Raw genomic sequence first — 19,116 nt, forward strand, 5'->3', positions numbered from 1 at the left:
CAGAGCTATGGATGCAATGACTGACCGACCATGATATCCAAATTATAGTTTTAACCATGTTTTGAGGCTATACAATGTTTGTTTACATTTACATTGTTTACAAACATTGGAGTAAAACAAGCTTATATTTTGGGTTCTGATGGGGTACGACAGTTGAACTAAGCTCATGAGGCATTTATTTATATTCTTCAAGAATCAATGGGTATATATAATTAATTTATAATTCCAAAGATGGACATCAACTAAGGATTCTACCTTTAAAGGCCCAGTGCAGCCAAAAACACAATTTTCCTGTGTTTTACATAAAGTTGGAATAATACTGTGAAATTGTGAAAATGATGATGCCCTTTTAGTATAAAAAGTATTAAAAAGAATGCCTGAAATGTCAGCCTGTTTTGGTTGGATGGAGTCATGTCCTGCCGTGTGACATCACCAGGTGCTGAATTAGTTAATAGACCAATAAGAAAGAGAGTTCCAAACTTCTCTGCCAATAACAGCACATATTCAGTTTTCCCCTCCCCACTCAGACCACGAAATTGCTCTTTGCCAAGCTATTTTTGTTTCTTTTTTTGTTACCCAGAAATTATTTGATGTTCAGATAAAAATGGCTGCATTGGACCTTTAAGCAATCTGCATCTGTACTGTATGTAGGCCATTACCTCTGTTGTTCATTTCCATTTGAACTGGGTGTTTTGGATTGGTTTCTTTTCAACATATATTCTGATAGCAACAATATACTTTATTGTACAGAAATGCCAGGTATTTACTTAAAACTTACGTGATAAATACACAATAATAGCATAATAGCTTTTATAAAGCTATAATGTTAAAAGTTATTGCACTCTGCTTGTTTTTCCAGGTTCCATAATAAGGCTGCTGTGTCGGTCTAAGACTGCTGTGTGTATAGTCAATGGGGAGACAGGCCTCAACACCTCGTTCACTGACAATCACAATGCCACTGAGACAGGGCTATCAGCCGTCGGCAACAAGTGGAGCAGCTATAACTTCTGGATTGGTTTGACTCTGGCTGTGCTGTCTGCCTTCCTGATTGGAGGAAGTGTGATGCTGAAGAAGAAGGCTCTGCTTCATCTAGCCTGTAATGGATAGACAAGAGCAGGTGAGTTTCTCAGGAAACAATGTTTAAGGATGTAGAAAAACAGAAAGACATCTACAGTACAGGGCTTTGTTCCTGTTCATTGAAATGAAGTGGTGTCAACGGACATTAGTTCTTACACTATGACCTTACAGTATGATATTTCAGCTATCCATAAGAAAAGGGAAATAGAACAGTACATCCAGCCACTGTTTAAAGGTTGTTGTAGCACTAGAAACTGGACATGAACCCTGACCGAAGCAATGCACTGTCTGATAAAGGATTCTCTTAGTCAGTTATATAACATTTGATTGAACAAACTGTACTGGCATCAAGGTTTCCTGAGGGCATGAAACAACTTTATTTCCTTCACAGGAGGTTGGAACTTAAGTGATGTTTCATGTCAAGCAATTAATCAACTTTATTTGTTATTGGTTGATGTTATTGATTTGTTTGTCTTCTACTTTAATGAGTGCCTTGTCTTTGTTTGTGCAGGTGAAGGTGGTCATGGATATTTAAAGGACTGGCTATGGTGGGGTGGCCTTCTAACCAGTGAGTTTGTTTTGTCAAGTAGCAAAATCTATCCTCAATATTCGCCAGAAGCACTGTAGGGCTTGAAATTGCCAGGGAACTCAAGATACGATATTATCACCATACTTAGGTGCCGATACAATATGTATAGTGATTCTCACAATTCTATGTGTATGGCGATTCGATACTGCGATTTTATTGCAATTTGATGTTCCAAACATAATGCTCACCATTATGTCTGCTGCAGAGAGATGAGAGAGAGCATGATTTTTTTTTTTATGTCATGGAAATAAAAGTGCTGAAAACATATTGGCTCACTATTTAAAAAGGATAACAAGCTATAGGATGAAACATACATGAGTTCTGGCACAGGTACAGCCGACTAGCTACTAGTGCCAGCTAACGCTACTGAGCAATTTAGTTTTTTTTTTACAAATCGATACCTGGTGTCAAAGTATAATATTGTCCAAAAATAATATTGTGATATGTAACTGTAGAAATGTTCCCCCCCCCCCCCCCCATCACTAACTATATGTCATGTGGGAATACTTGTATTTTATGAGTAGTTTCACTATTGTTCTGTTGGGTTACATAAATGTTTGTTATTTTCTGCTTCCCACAGTGGGTGCTGGCGAAGCGACCAACTTTGCAGCATACATGTTTTCCCCAGCTACTATGGTGACTCCTTTGGGTGCTCTGAGTGTCCTTATCAGGTACCCTTACCTCTCTGTTACCTGGCTTATTTTATCTACACACACCTAGCCATCATTACACACACTTTTGTTCTCTCTGGTTTCTCACTTTCCATGACTGTGGAAAATCGTACACCTACAGTGCCTTCGGAAAGTATTCAGACCCCTTGCCTTTTTCCACATTTTGTTACGTTTCAGCCTTATTCTGAAAGAAATAAAAATCCTCAGCACGCTACACACAATAACCCATAATGACAAAGTGAAAACAGGTTTTTAGAAATGTTAGCAAATGTATTAAAAATTTAAAACAGAAAAAACGTATTTACTTAAGTATTCAGACCCTTTGCTATGAGACTCGAAATTGAGCTCAGGTGCATCCTGTTTCCATTGATCATCCTTGAGATGTTTCTACAACTTGATTGGAGTCCACCTGTGGTAAATTAAATTGATTGGACATGATTTGGAAAGGCACACACCTGTCTATATAGGTCCCACAGTTGACAGTGCATGTCAGAGAAAGAACCTAGCCATGAGGTCGAAGGAATTGTCCGTAGAGCTCCGAGACAGGATTGAAGGTCCCCAAGAAAACAGTGGCCTCCATCATTCTTAAATGGAAGAAGTTTGGAACCACCAAGACTCTTCCTAGAGCTGGCCGCCCGGCCAAACAGAGCAATCGGGGGAGAAGGGTCTTGGTCAGGGAGGTGACCAAGAACCCGATGGTCACTCTGACAGAGCTCCAGAGATCCTCTGTGGAGATGGGAGAACCTTCCAGAAGGACAACCATCTCTGCAGCACTCCACCAATCAGGCCTTTACGGTAGAGTGGCCAGACAGAAGCCACTCCTCAGTAAAAGGCACATGACAGCCCGCTTGTAGTTTGCCAAAAGACTCTCAGACCATGAGAATCAAGATTTTCTGGTCTGATGAAACCAAGATTGAACTCTTTGGCCTGAATGCTAAGTGTCACTTCTGGAGGAAACCTGGCACCATCCCTACAGTGAAGCATGGTGGTGGCAGCATCATGCTATGGGGATGTTTTTCAGCGGCAGAGACTGGGAGACTAGTCAGGCTCGAGGAAAAGATTAACGGAGCAAAGTACAGAGAGATCCTTCATGAAAACCTGCTCCAGAGAGCTCAGGGCCTCAGACTGGGGCGAAGGTTTACCTTCCAACAGGACAACGACCCTAAGCACACAGCCAAGACAACGCAGGAGTGGCTTCGGGAAGGGTCTCTTAATTTCCTTGAATGGCCCAGCCAGAGCCTGGACATGAACCCGATCGAACATCCCTGGGGATACCTGAAAATAGCTGCGCAGCAATGCTCCCCATCCAACCTGACAGAGCTTGAGAGGATTTGCAGAGAAGAATGGGAGAAACTCCCCAAATACAGTTGTGCCAAACTTGTAGCATCATACCCAAGAAGACTCAAGGCTGTAATCGCTGCCAAAGGTGCTTCAACAAAGTACTGAGTAAACGGTCTGAATACTTATGTAAATGTGATATTTCCGGGTTTTTATTTTTATAAATTAACAACAATTTCTAAAAACCTGTTTTTGCTTTGTCATTATGGGTATTGTTTGCAGATTGATGAGGGGGAAAAAAACAATTTCATCCATTTTAGAAAAGGCTGTAACCTAAAGAATTGTGGAGAAAGTCAAGGGGTCTGAATACTTTCCGAAGGCACTGTATGTCACTAACCAGGTTTCCATCCAACCTTTTTATGCGAGTAAAGTACATGTCGGATAAAACATGTCATGACAGGCCTGATGGAAACAGAACATTTGTCAGTAAACTTTCCAAATGTCGACAAAACTAAATATGCTAGACAAGATGGGATCTTTTTGTGTCGGTAAAATGAATTATGCAAGAAATGTCAGTGGAAATGCTTTTATGTGCAAATATTGATAATAATAATAATAACCATAATATCGAAGTAAACTTATTGATGTCACGTCAATCAGTGTAGATGAAGGGGAGGAGACAGGTTGAAGTATTGTTAAGCCTTAAAACAACTGAGACATGGATTGTGTATGTGTGCCATTCAGAGGGTGAATGAGCAAGACAAAATATTTAAGTGCCTTTGAACAGGGTATGATAGTAGGTGCCTGGCGCACCGGTTTGAGTGTGTCAAGAACTGCAACGCTGCTGGGTTTTGCATGCTCAACAGTTTCCCGTGTGTATCAAGAATGGTCCACCACCCAGAGGACATCCAGCCAATTTGACACAACTGTGGGAAGCATTGGAGTCACCATGGGCCAGCATCCCTGTGGAACGCTTTGACACCTTGTAGAGTCCATGCCCCAATGAATTGAGGCTGTTCTGAGATGTTCCTAATGTTTTGTACACTCAGTGTATAATTCAAATTTTTTTGTGAGAAAACCGTTAGTAGAGTTGAAAATGCGATGGAATATTTTTATTCGGTACGGCAATTTGATGGTGGGAAAATGCATGTATTGTTTTTATGCAGATTTTTCGCATTAAAATCTATCGCCAATTAGATGGAAACCTAGCTAATGTTGTCATGTTGTACCCTTATTTTGGTGTATGTGGACTAGTGCTGAGCGATTAGTGCTTTTTGTGGTCTGTTCGGTTTCAGTTTGATTGTTAAAAAATAATCACGATTTTCGATTTCGGTTTCAATTATTATTTTACATTAAATGCACTATGCATTATGTGGGTTGAATGCTGTAACAACACAGAATAAAACAATTAATACAAGTCTCATTATGGTAGTGACTGCCCAATACTGCTAATCACTTATTAACCATCAAACCAATCAACCCATCTGTCACGCCCTGGCTCTGGGGACACTGTTATGTTGAGCCAGGGTGTGTAGTTCTATGTTTGTATTTCTATGTTGGTCTGATTGGGAGCCATATTTAAACTGTGTCTTTCCCTTTGTGGTTGTGGGTTTTTGTTCGTATTTGGTTTGTGTAAAACCGTAGACATCACGTTATCGTCTGTTGTTTTGATCGTGTGATCATTCGTTAAATAAATATGTTCACCCTCAACGCTGCGCTTTGGTCCTCCTCCTTAGACGACCGTGACACCATCATTTATTCACATATGTTTTAATTGATGACTTTATTATTTCATTCGAAGTCATCATCTCATCTCTATAGAGCTGCTGTCTCTGCTGTCTGATAATAAATCACTATTTTAGTAGTTCTTCAAAGTAAATAAGGCATACTTTTATGGCTGCTAAATACAAACTGTCAATCACTTAGATCATGTATTTTCAGGTAGAGATACCTCGCGAAGCAACTGCTTTCTATTAAATTCAATACAAGGGGCTTTATTGGCATGGGAAGCACATGTTAACATTGCCAAAGCAAGTGAAATGGATAAACAAAGTGAAATAAACAATAAAAAGTAAATATTACACTCACACAAGTTCCAAAAGAATAAAGACATTTAAAATGTCTATATACAGTGTCGTAACGATGTGTAAATAGTATTTATTTGTATTTATTTTTAGTCATTTAGCAGACACTCTTATCCAGAGCGACTTACATGAGCAATTAGGGTTAAGTGCCTTGCTCAAGGGCACATCGACAGATTTTTCACCTAGTCGGCTCAGGGATCAGAACCAGCAACCTTTCGGTTACTGGCACAACGCTCTTAACCATTAAGCTACCTGCCGCCCAAAAGGGAAAATAAATAAACATCAATATGGGTTGTATTTACAATGGTGTTTGTTCTTCATTGGTTGCCCTTTTCTTGTGGCAACAGGTCACTAATCTTCCTTTTGTGATTGCACACTGTGGTATTTCACCCAATAGATATGGGAGTTCATCAAAATTGGATTTGTTTTCAAATTCTTTGTGGGTCTGTGTAGTCTGAGGGAAATATGTGTCTCTAATATGGTCATACATTTGGCAGGAGGTTTGGAAGTGCAGCTCAGTCTTCTCTTTAGAGCCAGGTCTACCAAAGGCAACCTTTCTCAATAGCAAGGCTATGCTCACTGAGTCTGTACATAGTCAAAGCTTTCCTTAATTTTGGGTCAGTCACGGTGGTCAGGTATTCTGCCACTGTGTACTTTCTGTTTAGGGCCAAATAGCATTGTAGTTTGCACTGTTTTGTTAATTCTTTCCAATGTGTCAAGAAATTATCTTTTTGTTTTCTCATAATTTGGTTGGGTCTAATTATGTTGCTGTCCTGGGGCTCTGTGGGGTCTGTTTGTGTTTGTGAACAGAGCCCCAGGACCAGCTTGCTTAGGGGACTCTTCTCCAGGTTAATCTCTCTGTAGGTGATGGCTTTGTTGTGGAAGGTTTGGGAATCCCTTTTCGGTGGTTGTAGAATTTAACGGCTCTTTTCTGGATTTTGATAATTAGCGGGTATCGGCCTAATTCTGCTCTGCATGCATTATTTGGTGTTTTACGTTGTACACAGAGGATATTTTTGCAGAATTCTGCTTGCAGAGTGTTTGGTGTTTGTCCCATTTTGTGAATTATTTGTTGGTGAGCGGACCCCAGACCTCACAACCATAAAGGGCAATGTGTTCTATAACTGATTCAAGCATTTTTAGCCAGATCCAAATTGGTATGTCAAATGTTATGTTTCTTTTGATGGCATAGAAGGCCCTTCTTACCTTGTCTCTAAGATCGTTCACAGCTTTGTGGAAGTTACCTCTGGCGCTGATGTTTAGGCCGAGGTATGTATAGTACTGAGTAAACGGTCTGAATACTTATGTAAATGTGATATTTCCGTTTTTTATTTTTAAGAAATTAACAACAATTTCTAAAAACCTGTTTTTGCTTTGTCATTATGGGTATTGTGTGCAGATTGATGAGGGGAAAAAAAACAATTTCATCCATTTTAGAAAAGGCTGTAACCTAAAAAATTGTAATGCATGCAAATTGGTATGTCAAATGTTATGTTCCTTTTGATGGCATAGAAGGCCCTTCTTACCTTGTCTCTAAGATTGTTCACAGCTTTGTGGAAGTTACCTCTGGCGCTGATGTTTAGGCCGAGGTATGTATAGTTTTTTGTATGCTCTAGTGCAACGGTGTCTAGATGGAATTTGTATTTGTGGTCCTGGCAACTGGACCTTTTTTGGAACACCATTATTTTTGTCTTACTGAGATTTACTGTCAGGGCCCAGGTCTGACAGAATCTGTGCAGAAGATCTAGGTGCTGCTGTAGGCCCTCCTTGGTTGGTGACAGAAGCACCAGATCATCAGCAAACAGAAGACATTTGACTTCAGATTCTAGTAGGGTGAGGCCGGGTGCTGCAGACTGTTCTAGTGCCCTCGCCAATTCGTTGATATATATGTTGAAGAGGGTGGGGCTTAAACTGCATCCCTGTCTCACCCCACGGCCCTGTGGAAAGAAATGTGTGTGTTTTTTGCCAATTTTAACCGCATACTTTTTTGTTGTTGTTTGTGTACATGTATTTTATAATGTCGTATGCTTTTTCCCCAACACCACTTTCCATCAATTTTTATAGCAGACCCTCATGCCAAATTGAGTCAAAAGCTTTTTTGAAGTCAACAAAGCATGATAAGACTTTGCTTTGTTTTGTTTGTTTGTCAATTAGGGTGTGCAGGGTCAGGAGTCTGTCATAAGGTAATTTGGTAAAAAGCCAATTTGACATTTGCTCAGCACATTGTTGTCACTGAGGAAATGTAATGATAATGCTGTTCATGATAATGCTGAGGATTTTCCCAAGGTCGCTGTTGACGCATATCCCACGGTAGTTATTGGGGTCAAATCTATCTCCACTTTTGTGGATTGGGGTTATCAGTCCTTGGTTACAAATATTGGGGAAGATGCCAGAGCTAAGGATGATGTTAAAGAGTTTAACTATAGCCAATTGGAATTTGTGGTCTGTATATTTTATCATTTCATGTAGGATACCATCAACACCACAGGCCTTTTTGGGTTGGAGGGTTTGTATTTTGTCCTGTAGTTCATTTAATGTAATTGGAGAATCTAGTGTGTTCTGGTAGTCTTTAATAGCTGATTCTACGATTAGTAATTGATCATATGTATGTTTTTGCTGTTTGTTCTTTGTTATAGAGCCAAAATGATTGGAGAAGTGGTTTATCCACACATCTCCGTTTTGGATAGATAACTATTTGTGTTGTTGTTTGTTTAGTGTGTTCCAATTTTCCCAGATGTGATGGGTGAGTTGAAGGAGTCAGGCCCAGGAGGGTAAATCACAGAATAATAGGATTTATTCCGGAAAACAGAGTTACGCAGTAATGCGTCAAAACAGTCCAGTGCGCAAAACAGGAGCACTGTAACCAACAAGGCACATGGGGAAAATAACCCGGTGATACAATATACAAGGAACTCACTGTCCTCACAATAAACAATCACACACAAAGACAAGGGGGCAGAGGGAACACTTATACAGGTACTGATGAGGGGATATGAACTAGGTGTGTGTAATGAAAAAAAACAAAAAACAATGGAATGATGAAATTAGGAGCGGCAGTGGCTGGAAGGCCGGTGACGACGAACGCCGAAGCCTGCCCGAACAAGGAAGGTGAATGTATTTTCGTGGTAGCAGGGTGGAGATAACCACTTGTGCGTTGGGGAAAGTGCAAGAAGCTTTTTCAATCACTCTCTTGAGTGCTGTGGCCACCCTTTCCTGCTGGGCCCTCAGGTCGTTTGTGCCTGTGTGAATTATAATGTGGCTGGGGGACCCTAGTATGTCCTCTGACAACAGCTCCAGGGCATGTCTAGTGTTTGAGCAACAGAGTTTAGCCACTTCGTGTTTGGGAAAAGGTTTATTCTCTTGAATGTATTTGCCATTTGAGTCAATGAGGAGCACAATTTCTGGCTTTTGTGTGTCCTCAGTGGACGTGTGGGGGTTGTCAGGAGTGCTATCATTGGAGCTGACAGGGGGGCTGTTAGGAGGGGGTGGGGTCTGTTGGGTTGGTGGGTCCTGTGTTGTCTGTCCCATTATGGTGTTGAGGTTGTAGTCCGGGTCTTAGGTGGGCTGTTCTGCTGGATTCTCTGGGGGAGTGTCCTGCTCTCTGTCACACCTCAGCTTTCTCACCTCCTCCTTCAGTACTGTTAGCTGTGCCATGTGTGCTTCTTCCTCCTCCTTCACCACTGTTAGCTGTGCCATGTGTTTCTCTCCCTCCTCCGTCACTGCTGTTAGCTGTGCCATGTGTTCCTCTCTCTCCTCCTTAAGTTCTCTCACCTCAGTCCGGAGTGCAGCCAGCTCTCTCAAACAGCCGTCCATCTCCACCTTCAGCCCTCCGGGTCTTGTTGGGGGGGTTGTTGTGCTGGTCTGTTTTGTGGGTCTGTTCTGTCTGGATTGTGTGGACTAGCTCTCTGAGCTCCACCATGTCTCTCTCCAGCTCTGTGAATTTATCCCTCTCAGTGATGGAGGAGTAGTGCAGTTGTGAGACCTGGGTGTGTTCAGTGCTGGGGTGTGACTAGCCTCGCATGCAGGACAGTTTGAGGAGGTGTGATCAGATTCACTCAGGATGGGGGACTCGTCACAGAGTGTGAGCTTTTCCTGCTGTGCTCTCTCTTTGATCCCGTAAAAGTCCTGCTGGAACTGCATGAGGATGCCCTGCACCATTACTGTCCCAGACTGGTACACGTTGACAGAGGTTGTTTCAATTTCCTCAATGTCTAGTATTCTGAGTTTCCACCCTGGGCCAATACCCTCTCTCATGACATTGGGTTAGTGTGCTCATATAGCACTGTGCCATGCCAGGGGATGGTCTGTGTGGGAAATTAAGTTGCTTACATTCACCTCTTCATAGCAGTCAGCAAATGGTGTCTGGATTGTCCTTGAGGAGCTTCTTTTTGTACTTACTCCGTGAAGTGTTATTTTTAATATCGAAGGGGTACTGTACTGTGATGACATCTGCACAGGGAACTTTAAAGGCCTCTGCATTTGGGTGGGTGAGGCTGTGAAACTCTCCTGCCATTTTGTTTTTGTATTATTATTTTTTTTAGGGGGTAGATAAGCTTTAATATTGCAGATAGATTGTAACTTCCATCAATGTAATTGTCTGCATCACTTCCAATCCCCCATATGTTTTTTTTTTCTTAATTTATTTCCGCATATATATATATATATATATATATATATATATATATATATATATATATACACACATACATACACATACATACATATACGCATATACATATATATATATACATACATATCCTTTAAAAATATATATATTTCCCTTTATTACTTTCCAACCCCACCATCCCTTCCCTAATTGGAGTAAACTAGTGAACAACAATGCTTAGGCCTCTACTTCATGCTTATACATACTATATACATTTTATGGACACGGTCAATAATTATATTTTGTTTGTTTTTACTCCTGAACTTCCTCCGATAATTTTCAAGATGTCCATCTGTTATGCTTCTATATGCCATATCTTTCTAACTGTGCTCTTTCACAAAACCTCACAATATATAACCTATATACTTATTATGGACACAGCATGTCTTACACTAGTTATCTTGTTATTATTAGTTGTTGTTATTAGTCCCATCCTTCAGCTCCATTCAACACCTCCCATCTATCTCTTAACACCATCCATATTGGATTTCTATTTGCCATATATTTTTCAACTGTACTGTGATGTTTTACAAAAGTTCTGAACCTTTCTATTCTCATTGTTTCTACAGTTTGTGTATTATTATATTATTGATCGATTGAGTATGACTTTTCAGATCACCCAGTAGTGCTATCTGCAGGGTCAGCTCCATGCAAATATTGCAATCCTTCAGCCATTCCTGGACCTTTGTCCAGAAACAAGCTACAAATGGACATTACCAAAACAAATGATCTAATGATTCTGTCTCTTCACAGCCAAATCTGCAGAGCTGGGAAGATTGTATATAGCAATAATTGTATATAATAATTTAAATTGAAAAATTCTAAGTTTTGAATCCGGCGTCGTTTTGCGTATCAGTTCATGAACACTATGCCATGGAATCGGTACGTCAAAAATCTCTTCCCAACTATTTTGCAATCTATATGGGGCTGCTGTCAATCTTTTGGTCCTGAAATGAAACTGGTAAACTTTTTTATTTATCACAATTTTCTTTAACCAATGATGTTCTTTAATGCAAGGCCGACAGACAAGTTCCTTACTTTTTCCTCCTTCCACTTTCCTCTTCCATTTTTGCGGTAATGCTGCAATTATTTGGTTGTAATTTTGGGTAGAGCAGACATTTCCATATGTTTTTGTTAGCTGCATGTAAGACATAACTCCACCATTCCTACCAATAATATCATTTACGAAGATTATAAAACTGTATTATAATCTCCCACCATAATAATAGAGTCTTGAATTGCTTGCAAGGTCGATAATTTATTATATATATTTTCAAAGAAGTGTGGATCATCATTATTTGGTCCGTAAAGGTTAATGAGTCATATTTGTTTCCAACTTCATCTAGAATTATTGAATGGGTTTCCTGTAAACAATAGATATTATATTCCTTCTCTTTGAGTCATGTAAATATTGTTCTTCTTTTGATATTATCTGCTAAGCCATTACAATTATAACTGGCTATACTTATTTCACCACATACCATAATGAGATACAAGTTTCAAATCTATTTGTCATTATATATGTTTGTAAATTTACCAATACCTCAGTGTCCATTGTTAGACTCAAGAGTTTTCAAACATCTCACTTCACACTTCAGTGCTAATTGAAGTTGCAGCCAGGTCTGTTCTGTCCTAGTAGATTGGTTATTTTATTTACTAAGCTTTATATTACAAAATTACCTAGAGATTATTGTCTTTTACTTTTTGACTTCAGAAGTAGGTTCAGACTGAACATTACTCACTCAGTTTGTGTTGGATGGTATTTCCAGGTTTCCGCTGTGTTTCTTCTGCAGTTTTTGGTTGGTTAGAAGTTTTTTTTCTTGATAGTCCTTGGTAGTAAGAATCCATTCAGGTAATTTTGTCCAAAATCAAGGTTTTAGGTATGGAATTTTGATTTGGTTTGAAGGTTTTGATGTAGAGGGTAGCATCCTTTATAAGTCCTTACGAAAAAGGAGAATCGCCGTGCAGAGCCGGTAGGACACACGACCAGCCCCGGCAGCTGGCGGAGCAGAAGCCGCGGCAGCGGCGTCTCCAGTCTCAACTGCGACATTGTGGGAACCACGCCTACCACCTCCGGAGAGGTATGACGGATGTCCAGAGGGCTGCAGGGAATTCCTCACCCAGTGTTCCCTGGTATTCAGCCTACAACCCTCCTCCTTCCCGACGGAGCAGGGCCGGGTGACCTACATCATCACTCTGTTGACGGGTCAGGCCCTTTCCTGTGCTACCACGGAGTGGGAAAAGCCAAACTCCGGTGTGCTCCGACTCCTACGAATTCACCCGGGAGCTACGCAAGGTGTTCGACACCTCTCGGGTGGTGTCGGGGCACGAGGCCGGGAGGCGGCTCACGGCCTGTCGGCAGGGTGACCGTTCGGTGGAGGACTACTCCGTGGAGTTCCAGACCCGGGCTCGAGAGGCAGGATGGGAGGCGGCTGCCCTGGTCGTCCTTTACGCGCAGGGGCTATCGGAGGGGATGAAGTACGAACTCTCCTTCAGGGAGCTGTGTCGGTGTGAATAGAGAATCGGCGTCGTGAGAGGGCGCACGAGAGAGGGATGACGCAAGGCGCGCCTCTGCGTCCCCCTATAAGCCTGGAGTCTTTCTGCCGATTCAGGGAGGAGACGCCTCAGGAGGAGGCTATGCAGCTGGGTGCGGCGCACTTGTCCAGGTTGGAGAGGCAGAGGCATCTGTGCCAGGGATATTGCCTGTACTGCGGCAAGGCAGGTCACCACTGCGACTTATGCCCGGAGAAGCCGGGAAACGGGAGGGCTCGCTAGTATCGGGAGGGGTGCTAGCGAGCCGGAACCGAAACGCCAACTCCAGAGACTCCCAGACTTTTCTCCCCGTCAGTGTTCAGTGGGCCAGCACTGCGCGTCGGGCGCATGCACTGGTGGATTCTGGGGACGCTGAAACCTGATGGACGCGGGGCTGGCTCAAGGGTGGAGTGTTCCGTTACTCTCCCTCTCCGAGCTGGTTCCGGTCATGGGCCTGGATGGCCGGCCGTGCGTGTCCGGGTGGCAGGGGGGCTATGGGAGGATATCCAGTTTTTCATTGTGGACTCTACGGAGTGTCCCCTTGTCCTTGGACATCCCTGTAAGGTCGCCCACAAACCCCGGATAGACTGGTCCACGGGGCGGCTCATCCTGGAGGGAGGATCCGTCCCCGTTCTGTTCCAGTCTTCACCGACCACTCATCAGCCCAAACCACCGTCCCAGACCACCTACCAGTCCTCACCTTTTCCCCATTGGGATCTGGGGGAGGTGTTTAGTAAGAGGCGTGCCAAGGCTCTACAGATCTCCTGCCGGGCGCCATGCCCACACGAGGGCGATTGTTTTCCTTGTCCCGGCCGGAGATGCTGGCCATGAGGGAGTATCATCCGCCCCTCTACCTCACCCGCGGGCACAGGCTTCTTCTTCTTGGAGAAAAAGGACGGTGGGCAGTGGCCGTGCATTGAATACCGGATGCTCAACGACATCACGGTTAAGAACCGCTACCCACTCCCACTGATGATGACGGCATTCGAGTCGTTGCAGGGAGCCCGGGTCTTCACCAAGCTGGATGAAATGCCTACAACCTGGTGAGGTTTCGGGAGGGGGACGAGTGGAAGACGGCTTTTAACACACCCAGTGGGCATTAGGAGTAGCAAGTCATGCCGTACGGTCTAGCCAATGCGCCTGCGGTGTTCCAGGCATTGATCAATGACGCGCTCCGGGACCTCCTCGTGTCTTTGTGTATCTGGATGACATCCTAATATTTTCAAAGGACATGAGTGAACACCAGCAGCACATTCGACAGGTCCTCCAACGCCTTCTCCGTCACCAGCTCTACGTCAAGGCGGAGAAGTGCGTGTTCCACACGGAGAGAGTCTCCTTCCTGGGGTTCATTATCACCCAGGGGGACCTACGGATGGACCCAGCCAAGGTCAGCGCGATACTGGATTGGCCCCAACCGTCTTCCCTCAAGCAACTACAACGGTTTTTAGGGGTCGCAAATCTTTTATAGGCGATTTATTCGCAAATTTAGCTCCCTAGCCGCTCCCCCGACATCCCTCACCCAGACGAACATGCCCTCCTTCGCCTGGAACCCAGAAGCGGGGAACGCATTTGATGCGCTTAAATGGCACTTTACATCGGCCCCGGTCCTAGGGCATCCTGATCCTTCCCTGCCGTTCATTGTGGAGGGGGTGCTTCAGACGTTGCGGTGAGAGCAATCTTGTCCCAGCAGTTCTTCACGGACGGTAAGACTCACCCCTGCGTGTTTTTCTCCCGTCGGCTGTCCCCGGCGGAGCGGAATTACGACGTGGGGAACTGTGAGCTGCTAGCGGTCAAGCTCGCCCTGGGGGAGTGGAGACATTGGCTAGAGGGGGCAACCCATCCATTCGTCGTATGGACTGACCATAAGAACTTAGCCTACATTCAGGGGGCCAAGAGGCTCAACTCGCGCCAGGCCAGGTGGGTGTTGTTCTTTACCAGGTTCCGTTTCACCATCTCATACTGTCCGGGGTCGAAGAACACCAAGCCTGACACACTCTCCCGGCAGTTCGACCCCATGGACCTGGTGGAGAGGGACGACCCCATTGTCCCCAACGCCCTGATTGCTGCCACAGTTTTGTGGGGAATCGATAGACTGGTCAGAGCAGCGCTACGTTGGGAGCCCGATCCGGGCGGAGGCCCATCGGGAAGGATGCACGTACCCAAGGCTGCGTGCTCGCGACTGCTTCAGTGGGTGCACGTGTCCGACCTCACCAGCGTCAGGATGTTGGAGTTCCTGCGTAGGAGGTTCTGGTGGCGCGCCTTCGTGGCTGCTTGCCCGGTGTGCGCGCAAATGAAGAGCTCACATCAGCCCGTGGCAGGGCTGCGCCGACCCCTGCCTATCCCCAAGAGCCCCTGGTCCTACCTCTCGCTGGATTTCATTTCCGCCCTACCCCCCTCTGATGGATACACATGTCCACTTCATTACCCTTCTCAAACTCCCGTCGGCCAGGGAGACGGCTAAGTTTTCCTTGTCCACAGCCTTCCCTAAGATGTGGTGTCGGATCAGGTTCTGGAAGGCGTTCTCCACCTGCCTCGGCGCCTCTGTCAGCTTGTCTTCCGGCTTCCATCCCCAGTTGAACGGGCAGACGGAGCATGTCAACCAGGATCTGGAGGGGGTGCTGAGGTGCTACGCCTCCAGCAACCCGGCTACGTGGAGTCAGCGACTGGCGTGGGCAGAGTACGCCCACAACACCCTTCTCTGCTCGTCCACCGGCCTGTCCCCCTTCCAGTGCCAATACGGGTGCCAACCCCCCCTATTCCCCGAGCTAGAGGAGGAGGCGGCAGTCCCGTCGTTCCAGGCCCACATCAGTCGCTGTTGCCGCACCTGGAGGCAGGTACGTGCAGCGCTTAAGTGGGCCTCGGTCAGGTCTCAACATCAGGTCAACCGCAGGCGTTGCCCAGCCCTGTTTTTTTGCCCTGGAAAGAGGGTGTGGCTCTCCACGCGGGATCTTCCTCTCTGCGTGGAGTCCAGGAAGCTGTTTCCCCGGTTTGTCTGGCCATTCAGAGTGGTCCAGCGAGTCAACCCAGTGGCCTGCAACTTCCCCCCACCATGCGGGTGCATCCCACGTTCCATGTGTCCCTCCTCAATTCCGTCGCCACCTGTCCCCTGGCTCCCCCTCCTCGTCCTGTTCCCCCACTGCGCCTCGTCGGATGGCAGCCAGCTTTTACTGTGGACCAGTTCCTGGACTGCCGGCAGGTGGGGAGGGTTCTCCAATTTCTGGTGGACTGGGAGGGTTATGGGCCGGAGGAGCGATCCTGGGTGCCCAGGAGGGACATTGTGGATCCAGGGCTGATAACAACATTCCGTCGCCTCCACTCGGAGGTGCCGAAGTGAATGGCTGGGGTCGTTCGTTGGGGGGGGGGGGGGCACTGTTACAGGAGGGGGTCGCAGTTCCAGAGCGATCCACTAGGTGTCCTCCTCCAACTACCTTAGGCACCTCCTCACTCACAGTCTGGACTAATCATGATCCTATTGGTGTCACCTGTGTCTACCTGTTCACCTATGTATTGATGCCCTCACTTCCCTGTGTTCCCTTGCTCAGTTTTCTCTGCTTGTTTCACTATGCCAAGCAGTGTCTGATCACGAGACATATGGACAGGTACTTGAGAAGTGTTCTCCCTGTTTCTTTATTATTTCGTATTTTGGCTGTCAGCCTGTTTTTGAAGTCTTATTTGCTCCGCCTTTCTTTTTCGTGATAAGTCCATTATTTTGTATCCTGGCTTCGGGACAACCAGTAAAGATCCTTGTTTCACCATCTCTGCCTACTGCCTACTGCCTATCCTGCACCGCACCTGGGCCACACCTCACACCAACCCTTACAATTACCATGTTTTCTGCGCTAAACTGTGTAGAATATTTGCCTGTTGGAAACTACAGCTCCCTACGACATTACACAGTTCAGACTTGATCTGATTTATCTCTAGAGAAACGTGTATATTGAACTCACAGAAAAAAAACGGAACAAAATGGTTTGTCAATTAGTTGCTTAAAAAACTAACGTGTACTCAGAAAGTCTAAAGTTTTTAGAATATTTCTGGCCAAAACTGACCTAAAAACCTATTTAACTGTCAGGAGCTGTTCTGTGTAAGTCATTGTTCTACAGCAATCTGCTGTTTGTGGTTTGCATTGATGTTCAAATGACTGTAGTTGTGGCTTCTCTCTCGACACAGTGCAGTGCTTTCCTCTTACCTGTTGGGGGAGACACTGAATCTGTTGAATCTGCAGCACCCTCATGGTGATTCACGCACCCGAAGAAGAGGAAGTCACTACCCTGCAGCAGATGACTGACAAACTGCTTGACCCAGGTACATTATTTATATTCATTGAAGTACAAAAGGTAATGAGCATGTAATTAAGAGGAGAGAACTTAAAAGATAACAGAATGCTAACGTCGTTGTTGAGCAAATATGTAGACATAATGACAGACTATACTTCTGCACCAGGGAATAACACCTGTCTGTTCCCTAACCACCATCCACCACACCCTAGAGCAACACTTCTCTCTCTCCTCTGTGCCAAGCCTCACTTTTATGGCTACTGTGTATCTGCTTTGTATCTCTAGGCTTCCTTGTGTTTGCCAGTATCCTGCTGGTGGTCTGCCTGCTGCTCATCTTCTACTTCTCCCCCCGTGTGGGCCAGACCAACATCCTGGTCTACATCGGCATCTGTTCCCTGCTGGGGGCCTTCACCGTCTCCTCCGTTAAGGGCCTGGGCATCGCCATCCACACAGTGTTCTCTGACCCGGCTGTGGTGCGCCACCCGCTCACCTGGATCCTGCTGGCCTCCCTGGTGAGTTCCATCGTCACCCTGGAGGGCCTGACCAGCAGCCTGTCTCAGCCGCTTGAGGAGAAACAGGAAGACAAACACATCCTCATTGAGGATATGGAGAGACTGCCTCCCTTGAGAGAAGACGCCCCCAGGGTCTTCATCATCAGCTGAGAGGCTGGCACCGTAGAGGACTATTAGCACTTTAACTTATGTCAATATGTATGTGTTCGTTTTTATAATGTTTGTTTTATATAGATTTGTGACCAAAGCTGCTGGTGACTGTGGTCTATGATGCTACATGCTGCAAAGAAGCCTGATGCTGAGGACCTCTGTCTATGAAGGCACCAGAGAAGAGATTTATTTTTATACAGTTGATTATAGTTGTGGTCTTTTTTTTAAACCTCAATTACAGATAAAGTAATGATATTAGCGGTTGGTGATGACTCTGGGCTATGATCCTGCAGGCCATGTAGACAGCTGCTGAGGACCCCTGTTCATGATGCATCAAGGTATTTAAAAATACTATGGTTATTTCAAACCCAGTGTCACAGATTATTGTGAAATAGACACAAATTGCTTATTGAAAATTATTTGTGTGCAGTACACGATGTTGTATACAGTGCATTTCAATCACAGATAAAGACAGTAGGTTACTGTCTTTATCTCAATAGGAGGGAGGTGGTTGGGGAGGATGAGTGGTTGTATAACGCCAAACGTCTAGCAACTCAAAGGTTGTGTGTTCGAATCTCATCGTGGACAACTTGAGCTAATTAGCAACTACTTGCTACTTCCTTTATCTTTTGTGGAGGCATTTTTTTGTCTGAGTGACTTCATTGTGTGTGTGTGTGTGTGTGTGTGTGTGTGTGTGTGTGTTCGTGTGTGCGTGTGCCTGTGTGTGTGCGCACACTTGTGTGCATGCCTGTAAATGCGTGTGTGTGTGTGTTTTGTTTTAGGAATTGGAGTCTAATAATTCAATCCACAGTATGTAGGATCTAATCATTTTGCTACAATATGAACACTATATGGTATTCCTCTTTGTTTACAGGATCCAGTCCCATTTAAAAGCTAAATAATTACTGTAATATGAAGTAATTATCCTTTTTCAACAATGCTCCTTATTACAGGACCATTGATCGAATGTCAACACAGAACCCCTTAAACTGTAACAGTGTAGTTGAACATGAATTAGTATTCAGTAAGTTATTCAGTGTACAAAGCACTGAGCTTTGTCAGGAGCAGAGCAGACTAATTATGTGGGTTGGTTATTAACTGCTGAGCTGAGAGAGCGGGACCGTACTCTCTCAGACAGAGCCATGGGTCAGGTTGCTATAGAGCCCTCAGAAAGGTAACAGAGTAACATAATATCAACCCTACATAAAAAATACTACATTTTACTGCAGAATAATATACTACAATATGTGTAGTATTTACTATATAATTTCATAGTATAC

General features: G+C 44.6%; 1 pseudogene across 1 annotated transcript; it reads left to right on the forward strand.

Moving 5' to 3' along the window:
• Positions 1–721: 721 nt before the first annotated feature.
• LOC311136243 (magnesium transporter NIPA2-like) lies at positions 722–18,198 on the forward strand (annotated as a pseudogene). Its single transcript, XR_014615444.1, has 6 exons — positions 722–759; positions 860–1,117; positions 1,589–1,645; positions 2,247–2,337; positions 17,068–17,202; positions 17,460–18,198. The product of XR_014615444.1 is annotated as a magnesium transporter NIPA2-like (transcript).
• The last annotated feature ends 918 nt before the right edge of the window (positions 18,199–19,116 follow it).

Source organism: Coregonus lavaretus (assembly GCF_964263955.1).
Source record: "Coregonus lavaretus genome assembly, chromosome: 10".
NCBI classification, from domain to species: domain Eukaryota; kingdom Metazoa; phylum Chordata; class Actinopteri; order Salmoniformes; family Salmonidae; genus Coregonus; species Coregonus lavaretus.